A 13,316-nucleotide genomic window follows, 5' to 3' on the forward strand; every position below is an offset into this window, starting at 1 on the left:
TTCTTCAATTGACCAAAAAAAAGGAACCAAGAGTTGTTGGGTGGCATAACCATGTCACAAACAGCTGTATAGCAAAGACTACCAAAATGAGATATGATTCTCTATAATCAAATCCAAGAATACACATCTAATATGATACTTTAATTTCTTCCATCAGAGGAAGTTTAAAATTTGTCTTCATAGTTTCTTAATGATTTATAAACCTTTCCAAACTGAAGCATTTTAATTTCATGAGGTATGTACCTAAAATATAGAAGGGAAAGCAAAAAAAGAATAATCTTCCTTTTATCTTTAATGTGATCAATTGAACAAATATTCTTGTCTTATATGCTGAAGACAATGACATATATTTGCTTTCCTCAGTTTTCTTTAACACAGAGTTTCCCAAACATTTAGTACATAATTATTACAATATGACCACATGGAATAAGTTTAGATAATGAATTATCTAAATGTTTCAGAAAGGGTCCTTTTACTCTTTATTAACTAGTTAGCTGGACTTTCAGCTTAGAGAAGCAACTATATGTATCTGCCCTGTCCTCAAACTTTCTATCCCTCTCTCTCCCCTCCCCCCATTTTCTAAGGGAAAGTATGGACCTTGAGCAGTGTTTGACCAATATATGAAACCACTCTAACTTGTTCAAATAAAATTAACATTAGCATTTTGCAATAGATAAACAGGTTTTATATTAGTAAGAAAAATTCAATGAAAAAATATTATAACTACTTATACTGATTAATCCATTCATATAAAGTGAGCCGATGTTTTTATTCCAAGAATAGTTAAAATATGGTTCCTAAATGCAAAAATAACTAAAATTATAATAACTAATTTGTCTATAGAAAATAGCAACTTAATATATTTAATCCTTTTGCACGTGAAAAGAACCATGAACTAATTAATAGAGTTTACACCTGTATCTCAGGTCTGGCTTTGTCACTAACTTGACCTTGAGAAAATCTCTTAAAACTCTGTAAACTTTAGTCTCTTGATCTGTAATATTAGGGAGTTGCACTAGATAACCTTAAAATTCCTCACAACTCATAATTTCATTTATTTCTCTATGGCTTTATGAAGGTCTGATTTCAAAATAACTTATCAACCTCTCACTTTGGCACTGCAAACTAAAGTTTCAGCTAGGTGGCAGCAATGGGAGTTATGGGGGCTTTCATGAATTACTGATTCTGTGCTTAAAAGCAAGAGAAAATGGTCTAAAAGTATGTCTACCAGAGAAGAGCAGTAAAAACAGAAGGGAAGCTTAGCAATGAACATAGACACAGTAGACACACACACACACACACACACACACACACACACACAGACTTTTAATAAAACAGCTGGAAACAAAACACCCATCAATATAGGCAGTATATAGTATAATGAACAATATATTTTCCAAAAGGGGAAAAAATAAGCAATGACCTAGAATGAGGATAGTAATCAAGCCAGAACATCAGTAGCTAAAAAAAGAGAAGAAGCCTAATACAACACACAGGACCCATTATTGCAAATAGAAGACTTTTGCCTAAGCTTCTACATGTTTTCAGAAAAATGACTTAGAGCTTTATTTTGTTGCCCATGGCAAATTCTAGGAAGTGAGGGCAGCCTTGTCAACATTAGTTGCTTCAAGGCAATGTCAACCAATCACTGTGTGTCAATCAGTCAAAATACCTATGTAAACAAACAACATGCAAATGCTTCATGAGAGGGCTATATGAAAAGCAGGTCCTAGAAAATACAACAAAATCTCACTTTAGAATAATGGAAGCAAAGGAAGCAGAATGTTTACCATTAATCCAATTTAGTGAGAAGTAAACATTATGAAATATTTTTAAGGCAAACAGTTTTGTCACTTATAGCTACAAACTGAAATATTAATGGACTAAGGGGTAATTTAATTTTTCAAATCACAAATGAAAATCATAGTTCATAATTATTTAACTAGCAAAATAGAAAACATGATCATGAGACAAAGGTCACTACAAATGAAACAGTGAATTCATATGATCCCAAAAGTGAAGGACAATTTGAAAGAATCTAACCTCTGGAAGTTGCTTAAAAAAAACACCTACCAATTTTAAATAAGATTCTATTTTAAATTATAATTTAAATTAAATTCAAATATTTTAATCAGTATAATTGCATCTATTATGTCTGAATTCTATTATATTAAATGCATGCAAATGCTATATATGGTGCAGGCAGGTGGTAAAGCACTGTGCTTAGAATCAGTAAGGCTTATTTTCATGAGTTCAAAACCAATCTCAGACACTTACAAACTGTAAACTGGACAAGTCACTTAACCCTTTTTGTCTCTGTAAAATGAGTCAAAGAAGGAAATGGCAAATCATTCTAGTATCATTGTTCATAATGAGTTCACAGAGAGTTAAACACAACCAAGCAGCAATAACAATAAAAAAATCTATGAATGATGCATTCAAAAATAAATCTATACGTTATACATTTATATATACATGATTAAATGTAGCATCTTGGGGCCGCTAGGTGGCGCAGTGGATAGCGTACCGGCCCTGGAGTCAGGAGTACCTGAGTTCAAATTCGACCTCAGACACTTAATAATTACCTAGCTGTGTGGGCTTGGGCAAGCCACTTAATCCTGTTTGCCTTGCAAAAAAAAAAAAAAAAACAACTAAAAAATAATGTAGCATCTTGAAATTGACAACCTTATTCTTTTATAATAGCTTTTTTTCTTTCACTCCCATGTCTTTATTATACTTGTTTTAATGAAATATCAGATGACATCAATCCAAAAGAGTTGATTTGAATGATTTCACTAATTTAAGGGAATGCAGATTGGCAGGTTCTCTATAATATAGAGTCCTGATGATCTGTCTGTGGCTTTGAATGATTAAATGACTTCCCCAGGATAACACAGTCAGTTTGTGTCAGTGACAGTACTTGATTGGTTCTTGGTCAAGAACTAATGCTTTCTCCATTATACCTTATTATCTCTTCAACATTAAAGTTAAGAATGGTAATACAAGACAGAAAATGACAATGCTACCATTCATTCTAATGCTATGTTTACATTTCTAATATTCCCCCAGTCCTTTCCCCCCCCCAAAAAAGAAAAAAAAACTTTGAAACAGGCTTCATTATAGTCCACAAATCATTCAAATAACCTTCTCATGCATGCTGAGAATTAACTATTTATTAGATGGGAGAGAGACTTGGAAGGAAACAAAGGTAATCAACAAGCTTAGTCCTCTGATCAGTCATCTATCAGTTCTTTTAAGAAACTCATGTTCTAGTAGACAAACAACATGGTTTAGAAAATTTAAATTTTAGTGAAGGTGGTCCAGGGTCAAATTCTTGCTCTGAAACTTTCTACATATGTGACTATGGGCAAATCACTTGACCTCTTTAGGCTTCTTTTCATTTGTAAAATGAAGAGTTTGAACCAGTTATTTCTGATTTCTCTACTAACCCTAGATCCTGTGATCCTAGTGGAATAAATAAAATAAGACACAAAGAAAGGATGGATAGGATTCTGACAGATAGGGAGAGGAATTTCAGAAAGAAGGGAAAGCACAAGCACAGAGACAATAAAGTAATTTGTTTGGAATATAATCCTTATGGAGGGAATGCTAGAAGATAACACTTGAAAAACAAGCTAGGATATTATTATGGGAGACCTTGAAAGATGAGCTAAGAAATCTAGACTTGGTCTTTTGGACAATAAGCAACCACTAAGGATTTCTGAACAAGCAAGTGATACAATCAGAGTCGTGCTTTGTAAAGACTATTCTGAAAATAATAGCAGCATTACTAGTGGTACAGTATATTCCACTGGATAAACAACTGGTTGAACTGGATGTATAAGAGAAAGGGAAAAATAAAGAAAAGTGCTCTCAGATTTGGAGGATTAGTGATGGATAGAATAGTGATGATTCTGGAAGAATAAAAAAGGGAATCAAATGTCATGAGAAAGATGATGTATCATTGAGATTTGAAGTGTTATCAGGTGATCTAGGAAAGGATGGCCACGAAGTATTTGGAAATATAATCTGAGTACTCAGGAGAATCAGGCAAGGGGCCCACATCTGAAAATAATTTAATTAGTTTCACATATGGGGGGGAATAAATATCAAAAGAAAGAGAAAATAATGTAATTAGAGGTGACAATTGAAGTCATGGAAATGAGCAAAAAAAAAGACAAAAGAGAAAATTCAGGGAAAAAAGGAAAGAAGGAAAAAAGGCAAGAGTCTTGGACCATGCCTACATTTAGGGTACAAAAATAGTAAAGCAAATGACAAAGAAGTAGCAGTGGAAGAAGCAAGATGATATGGTGTCATTCTTATTTTGAATGAGAAGAATGGATTGAAATTCTGACCCTGTCACTTACTCATTGGGTCACTTCGGGGAGGTCATTAGAACTCTCAGGTGGTGCCACTTTTTACAAGCTATGATGTACACATGAGAATAAATGGTGATATGATTTTACCAGAAAGACTTCTAGTTGGGGCAGCTAGGTGGTGTAGTGGACAAAGCACCTGCCTTGGAGTCAGGAGTACCTGGGTTCAAATCCAGTCTGAGACACTTAATAATTACCTAGCTGTATGGCCTTGGGCAAGCCACTTAACCCCATTTGCCTTGCAAAAACCTATAAAGAAAAAAGACTCCTAGTGTGGGAACTTCCTTTCCCAAAAGATTGAAATCTATTTGTGACTAGTGTTAAATAATTGCCTCAAACACAGAGAAATTGACTTTCCACCCCAGTCATGTAGTTAATAACATCAGGGGCAACACTTAAATCCAAATTTTCTTTTTTTCCAAGTCCAACAAAATGCAAAATATTAGAGTAGGTCATCTCAAGAGCCATGAAGAATTGGAAAAAGAGAAACACATCTCCCTTGCTTATAAGTATTTATAAAGCATTTGTAGCAGCAGGTTGACAGCTCTCCTCAGCCAGGCACTAACTCAGTCTCCTCTACACCCTCTTAGGGTCTTCCTACTTAGCTAGCAAAAGGGAACACATGGAACTAGCTTCCTTCCTAGTTGTATGCATGTCAAAATAGTTCCAATTAAAAATAACAATTCTCTCAGTCTCAGTAGTAAATGTTCCTGACTGACTTCTGCATTTTAAAATTATTGATAATAGAATTTTTTGAAGCCACAGGGCTTAAGGCCTGTCTGTTTATCTCTTCTTTCACCTGTCTCTCTCTGTCTGTCTGTCTGTCTGTCTCTCTCTCTCTCTCTCTCTCTCTCTCTCTCACACACACACACACAAACACAAACACACAGTCATAAGTGATCAGGTTTTGATTCATGATGCAAACTGTTAGTTTGCTTAGAAGGTTAAAATAATTATTCTTATTCAATCATTTTCAGTTCAGCCTTCATAACTCCATGGGGTTTTATTGGCAGAGATACTAGAGTGGTTTGCCATTTGCTTTTCCAGTTAGATGAGGAAAATGAAGCAAAGAGGATTAAATTACTTATTCAGAGTCATACAAGGTAATAAAGTATCTGAGGCTGGATTTGAACCCAGAAAGATGAGTCTTACTCCCTTCAGATCCAGTCCTCTATCTACTGGGTCACCTAGTTGCCCTCGTGGTCTTCTACACTCAGTGGTAGTGTTGAGCATTTATCAATGAAGTGATTCTGTTCACATGTGGATTTTATTCAATCTAAAATGCAAAGGGCAAGATAATATTACAGGATCACAGATTTCACATTCCTTCCAGTCTCACTCCCTCATGTTGCAGAAAGCTAAAATGAGGCCCAGGGAGATTGTAACTTGACCAAGGTCACAAGAAAAGTATGCATTAGAGTCAGAATTTGAATTCAGGTCTTTTGATTCCAAAGTTCTTTTCTCTGTACCCCACTGCTTACAGATGTCAAGGCAAGAAAATGAAGTTCATTACAATTTGAGAAAATACAATAACCCTTTTTCTTTGCCAACACACAAGTGCCCTCATTCTATCTTTATTTCATTGGGTTCATTTGGAAGGGGGTTAGAACAGATATTTTGACTATAAAACCCTTCTAATCTATATTTTTAAACTGATCAGAAAACTCAAAATTAAACAATACCTACCCTATTATATTTTCTTACTTTTATTTTTCATGGATTCACAGCATTCTTTCAGTGTGATTTTGGGGCATTTCTATTAACTGAAAAAAATATGTATCATGAAGGTAAGGTGTACTTGTATTTCTTTTATGGTCCAGTTTTTCACTTTATGTCAGAGTCTACATAATATATTTGGCTTCAGATTCTTCAGCTGATGAATTGCTTTGCCATTCAGTATTTTAAAATGTAAATAAACTACTGCACGATGTATTGATTTTATTTCAGATGCAGTTTTCCAATGCCTTGCGAATGGCAAAGTCTATATTACATGTCATTCTCTCCGAGATCAGTTACTTGCAGAGGAAAAAGTAGTCAAAAGCTTGATGGATTGTCTTATTCTGATGGATATGGGGAAAACTCACCAATGTAAAAGTGATATGATAGATCTGTAGCTGAAGCATTCTTAAGTGAAAAAATAATAATGTGACATTGAATTGGCTTGGTCTAGGTAGCAATAACAAGGTGTTTTTACTTGGCAGGAACTGGGTTGCACAAACAATACTGTGACTGATGCCATGAATTCTGCTCATTTTAGTGCTTTTAACTTGGGTAAAATATCTATTATTTACTGAGAACAACCTAGAGATGACACAAAGCTGCAAGGAAGAGTTAGTACACTGAAGAACCTAGACAGTATCCAAAAGACTATAACAATGAGTTTCTACTCATTTAATGAGATGAAATTCAATAGGAAAAAAATGTAAAGTCTTATATTTGAGTTAAAAAAAATCAACTTCATCAGTAGAGGATGAGAATACATGGGGAGGGGACAGGAGGGAAGGGAATAAATAATTATATAGTATCTACTGTGAGTCAAGTATTTTGCTAACTGCTTTTTTTTAAAATAAATTTTACTTCATTTGATCTCACAACAATCCAACAAGTTAGGTGCGACTATCAACCCCATTTTATAGTGAGAAAACTGAGGTAAAAGAAGTTAAGTGACTTGCCCAGGGTCACACAGTCAGTAAATGTCTGAGGCTAGATTTGAACTTGTGACTTCCTGACTCCAGGGTTAGTACTCTATCCACTGCATCACTGTCTCAAAGTCATAGAAAGTAGTTTGCCTGAAAAAGAGCTGGTGATTTTAGTGGTTTGCAAGCTCATTATGAGTCATTAATGTGATGTGGCAGTCAAAATAAAAGCTAATTTTTATCTTGGGTTTTACTAAGAAGATATAACTTGCAGAAATAAAAAAAGTTATCATCCCTTCAAATTTTGCTCTTGTCAGACCACAGCTGGAGTATTGCATTATGTTTAAACCACAGTTTAAGAACTGATGAACTGGAAAGCATCCACAAGGGGTACAACCAGAATGATGAAGGGCCTTGAAATTTATAAGGCTCAGTTGTATGAAGACATTTGTCCTCCAGTAGAGAAAATCTAGGATACCATAAGAGTTGTCTTCATGTTTTTGAAGACTTAACATGAAGGAGATTAGATTATTTTTCTGTATGGTCCCATAGGACAGAAACAAGAACTATGGGCAATGTGAAAAATTCACATTAGAAAAACCTTCTGAATTCACAGAGTTGTCTTAAAGTGGAATGGACCATTTCAGGAGGCAACAGCTTCATCCTCATTGGGAGTCTTCAGGCAAAAGCTAGGAAACCATTTGTCAGGTTTGTTATTGCAGGGATTCTTTCAGGGGTAAGTTAGATCATATACCATGGAGAGCCCTGAAATTCTGAGATTCTATGGTTCTACTCAAAGGATACACAAAGAATGTTAGAATTGAATGAATTTTCAGTTTAATTCCCTCATTTCGTAGCTAAGGACAAGTCTAAGGGTGATGTGTTAAAGGTAGATTCTTCTCCTCCTCCTCCTCCTCCTCCCCATCACCATCACCACCATCCTCCTCCTCCCGCCGCCGCTCCTGCTCCCGCCGCTGCTGCTTCTCCCCCCGTTCCCTTGGAGCGGACCCTCCTGGTGCCTCTGTTGTGAAGCGGCGGCTGAGGAGACCCCGGACTCGCCATGGCAGACGAGAAGCCAAAGGAAGGAGTCAAGACTGAAAACAACGACCACATTAATTTGAAGGTGGCAGGGCAAGATGGTTCAGTGGTGCAATTTAAGATTAAGAGGCACACACCACTTAGTAAACTAATGAAAGCCTATTGTGAACGACAGGGTTTGTCAATGAGGCAGATCAGATTCCGATTTGATGGGCAACCAATCAATGAAACAGACACACCTGCACAGTTGGAAATGGAGGCTGAAGATACAATTGATGTATTCCAGCAGCAGACAGGAGGTGTTTACTAAAAAGAGAACCCGCAACTGTACTCCAGAACTGTGCTCCCAAGGAAAACAATACATTCACAATTAGAAAACCAAGGTTTGGTTCATCCACATCCTGACTACTGCAGTATAGTTTTCTCTCTTTGATTCCCTTCCCCCATTCCTTTATTGTACATAAAGTAACTGGTGTATGTGCACAGGCATAATGCGTGTTTTTTTTTTAAACTAAATGGCCGATGGTATGTTTTGATCAACATCAAATGGAGATGGGGAGGGGAAAAACAAACTGGTTCTGTGAAAATATCCCTTTTCTCCATTAGTGGCATGCTCATTCAACTTTTATCTTTATATTCCAGTAAGTTATTTTGCTCTTACTGTTTAACAACAACAAAAAAACCCACAAAAAAATCCCTGCATACCTTGTTTGATTGGATAATTTCAATGTTTTTCTTTTATCATTGTAAAACCAAGGACGATTTTATAACTTTTTTTTGTACGTAGCTGTTACATGTAGGGCAATCTCTGTCTCTCAGTAGGGATAAATTACTATAAAGAAATTGATCCTAGATAGTTTTCCCTTCCAAGTCAAACATCTTGTTGTTTAAATAAACTTCTTGTTCAAAATAAAAAAAAGGTAGATTATGAGGTAGCAGCTATAAGATGTTACCACAAGATGCACAAGGTTTTGAATCCCCTCTATGCTGTTTCAAAATGGTAGAATATATTGGTCAATAACATCCAAACACTATCTCCCTCTCTAAAAATGATTGTGCTCACCATAATCAGGAAGAAGCCGCAGTTTAATGCTATTGGTATTTCAGGTTAAAATCTATAAGAACCTCAAAATTTAATAAATCTGAGTGTATGTTTGTCTGTCTTGGCATAGCACACACACACTCATGCAGGCTGATGCCCAGATATATTCTGCCACTTTCTTGATTCCAGCTTTACATTTCATATCTACCAGAGGTAGGAGAAAGGTAAAAGTTAAGTGAGAGTGTAAACAAAATGTATCTTTACCCAAAGAATTCTCCCATCTTTCCTAGTCTAATGAGGAGAAATCAATAAATGGACCTCCAGATCTCTCTTCCCCAACCCTGAAAACTAATCCCTAAAAATCCCATGCCATCCCTCAACAATTACATAAAAAACAGTCCATCTTTCTATGCAAGGACAAAAGATTCTAAAATATGATAATAACTGGTATGGAAAGAAAATGACTTCAATACTTAACATTTCCACTTAAGATTGTGAATATCATATAATTAGCATACATCTATGCCTCACCCCTGCTAAAGTGAAAAATGAGCAAAAGAAAAAGGAAAGGGTAAAGCACATGAAACCTTTGGCAGATAAAAGGCAGTGCTAGAGATTACACAATAGAATATATACCAAAAAAGACATTCCATACTTACATCAAAATAATATATTTTATTATTTCAATGTAGTTAGCTGGAAAATTTGGTAGCTGAGAAGGATGAATAAAAAGCTGTTAGAGGTTTTTATATTTAAATTAATCCAAGTCACCAGTTTTTCCCTTCTTGCTGTCATAGAAAACAAATATTTACTGTGTTTTCTATTATCTCCACATACTTGAAAATATTTCTCTTGCTTCCATTCCTCTATGCTCTCCACCTCCTCCAGTAGCCTAGGTAACGTTTTTAAATTAGGGTTTCCTTTACCCACAATGCTATTGGAGTTCAGAGGAAGGAGAAATTACTAAAGGTCAGGGTGGTGGAAGAAGGGATTACAAAGGTAGAAATTGAAGTGGCCCTTGAAGTAAGGATAGAAACCACATAAAAAGGAATGGAAGAAAGCATTCCAAATAAAAGAAATGTAAGAATTGGAGGTGGCACTGTGCATTGTATATGTTACAATGCATAGATGAGATAATCTTGAATAGAGGTATGTCCAAAGGAGACATGATAGAAGATAGAAAGAGGTAAGGGGAAATTCTGTCATCTCTTGAATGCCAGGCTAAGTAGATTAGACATTATTCAAATGTGGCCCTTGTCAAAGAAACTCAAAGTACAAAAGGTCCTTGGTTTTGGAAGGAATGAATATCAAAATTCTTTTGGCTCAAGCTTACACCAGGAAAATTTTTTAAAAATCTTTTAATTGAACATCTACCAGCACACAGGCACATTCAGTACTGAGTAATCAACAAATATTTGTTAAGCGCCTACTATGAGCCAGAGCCTGTCTATGTATACAAGGATTAAGAAACTATTCCCTACTCAAAAGAAGTTTACACTAATCAATAAATAAACAATAACATTTATAAAATGATTCACATGTGCTACACACCATGCTAAGTTCTGGGGATACAAAGAAACAAAAAGATGGTCCCTCCACTCAAGAAGCTCATGTTATAATGGGGAGATAAAAAATATAAATAACATTGCATCTACAAGATACATATCTAGTAAAAGAAAGGTAATCTCAGAGTGAAGACCTTATCAACTAGGGAAATTAAGTAGACCTCCAGCAAAAGTTGGAATTTGATCTGAGTCTCACAGAAAGCCAGAAAATCCAAAAGGGAGAAGTGAGAAGGAGGAAGAAGGCAGACAGTATGTATATATATTCTAGGCACGGAAGACAAAAAGTGCAAAGTTACCAATAAAAGTTTTCTTTATTAAAAGAGGAAAACAAATTTTAAAAACTGCATTTTTTTGCCAATAGGCTACAATACCCTTCCTATTCCAAAATATAAATTTCCTATAGTCCTAAATGGAAGACTCCCTTTCTTTAAGTCTCTGACACTGCTGCACTCCTGGGCTTCCCAATCCTTTAGTGTTGTTCTCTGCTCTACCACAAAAGTACTTTCTATCTCTACAGACTCTCTTTCCTCCACCATTTCTCCCACTCTGCCAACTGAACTGAAACCCAGTGTTTGTCCTCCTCTGTTGCCTTGACAACTGGTTAAAGTTCTACTTGCTGCTACCATCTTCCATCTCCATATACTTCAAAAGTTAGTGCTGGTACTTAAGAAGAGTTGCCTGCCAAATTGATCATTTTCCCAGTGTTTTTAGTTATACTCTGAGACTTAAACTCACAAGTAAGTCATTCTAAGTGAAATAGTGGGGCTCCTTGAGGGAAGGATGGGAGGCAACATGTGCCAGATGGGCCAAACTACCAACTATAACCTTGACCACCACCTCCCTCTGACTCAGATGGAAACAAAGTCTTCCCAGGACTCTGAGCCAAAGAACCTTGAAAATAATAATCTCCTTCTTCCACTATCCCCCAAAAAACAACTAGATTTGCTTTCTGCTCAGCTGCTCAGAAAGGAGAGAAATCATTACGAATTCCTTATCGCCAACAACTGCTGACCAAATGCTACCAATAGAACAGTGAGCACAAGTTTTCTATTTTCAACTTCTCCCTCTCTGGACCATTGGTTCTGCTTCCAGCTGGGTTCTCACAGACATCCAAGGAACTGACTCCTGTGGAGAAAGGACCAGCCACCTCCACCAACTGCCACCCACATAATGAGGAAATCCACCTAGCTAAAACAGCAAGAAACCCTGTCAGAGAGAAAGGAAATAACATTTGCAGGCAAATAAAACTACTAGCCACAATCTCCCCTTGGACTCGGATAGAGACAGTCCAGGAGTCTGAACTCAAGAGCCTTGGAAACAAGAAAGCTTTCAGCACAGTGCCTGCAATAATTATCTTGAGAAGCAAACCCAGAAGAGATACAGCCTGGCACCTGCTCCTGCAGCTGCTCTAGTTACATCTACTGAAAACCCAGAGAAGAAAGTTCTTGTCACCAAAGCCTTTGGTTCTGTCAAATGTTTCAACATCAGGAATGGATGATTTTATCAGGGAAAATGACTTCAAAAAAGAAGCACTAACATGTGCATTACAGCCCCACCATGAGACCTTTGCAACTGTCTTTGCAATTGTATTATCTCTTCCATAAGAATGTAAGATCCTTGAGAGGAGAGATTGTCTTTACTGTTTGCATGTCCTGCATTTTGGACATGGTAAGCATTTAATAAAATTTTAATTTATTCAATCATACAAACCAATGCTACCTGTTTTTATTTCTATCTGTTTTTATTGCTATCTTTGAATATAACAAAAATGTTTATCATAAAATAGATTAAGAAATTGACTGATGTACCAGATACCTCTCTGGAACAGAAGTCTTTGCCAACTCTATATACAAACTCTGTCCCCTCTGTTCATTCCAGATTCTTGGCCCACTTTTTGTAAGTTACTAAAAATCCTCTCTAATAAGCCAGGGAATATTAAACCATCTCTATGAAAATTACATCCCCTCCTACTTTCAATTTTCCTTTACTAAAAAGTCAGAATCAAGCCAGGGCTTCCCAGGTTCTCTATTCCTCAACTTATCCAGAAGACACCGTGGTGGTGGTGGTGGGGGTGCAGTATAAAAGTCACCGTAGAGCAGGAATTTTTTTCATTTTTGGGTCATGGACATCTTTGGCAATCTGATGATGTCTAAAAGATCCCTGCTCAGAATAATGTATAATATATATATATATATATATATATATATATATATATATATATATATATGTTTACAAAGGAAATCAAACAAGTACAATTACCAAAATATCTTTAAAGAACCTTTACAAAACCCAAATAAAGAATCTCTTGTCAAGTGATTCTGAGAATAGTGTTTCCTATTTAACTTCCTTCTCCACCTTCTCCCAAGTAGCTAAAGAAGTAGCACAAAAAAATTAAGTTCATTGTCTTATTCCTATTGCAAAACTGTACAACTCTACACTTTCATCAGATGAAGAAATCATTGCCCACTGTATTTCTACACAAAATAAAAAGGTTATAATTAGTTTATTATTAAGACCCCAGGGGGAAAATGTGAATGTACAACTGTTCACTCAACTAATATCCTATAGATATGAGTTACATTTTAGTTAAACTTAAAAATTAGGTAAGTCTAGCCTATTATTAGGAAAGTAGTAAAACAATGGAGAATGAGCTGGTTCG

The 13,316-nt window shown here is 36.0% G+C and overlaps 1 long non-coding RNA gene and 1 pseudogene across 13 annotated transcripts in view; one reads left to right on the plus strand and one right to left on the minus strand.

Annotated features, from left to right (window-relative positions):
- The window catches only part of LOC141502231 (uncharacterized), a 481,284-nt gene that overhangs the window by 416,980 nt on the left and 50,988 nt on the right, over positions 1–13,316 (minus strand). The window lies entirely within an intron of this gene.
- On the plus strand, positions 8,007–8,375 carry LOC141502172 (small ubiquitin-related modifier 2 pseudogene; annotated as a pseudogene).

This window comes from Macrotis lagotis, chromosome X (genome assembly GCF_037893015.1).
Source record: "Macrotis lagotis isolate mMagLag1 chromosome X, bilby.v1.9.chrom.fasta, whole genome shotgun sequence".
NCBI lineage: Eukaryota > Metazoa > Chordata > Mammalia > Peramelemorphia > Peramelidae > Macrotis > Macrotis lagotis.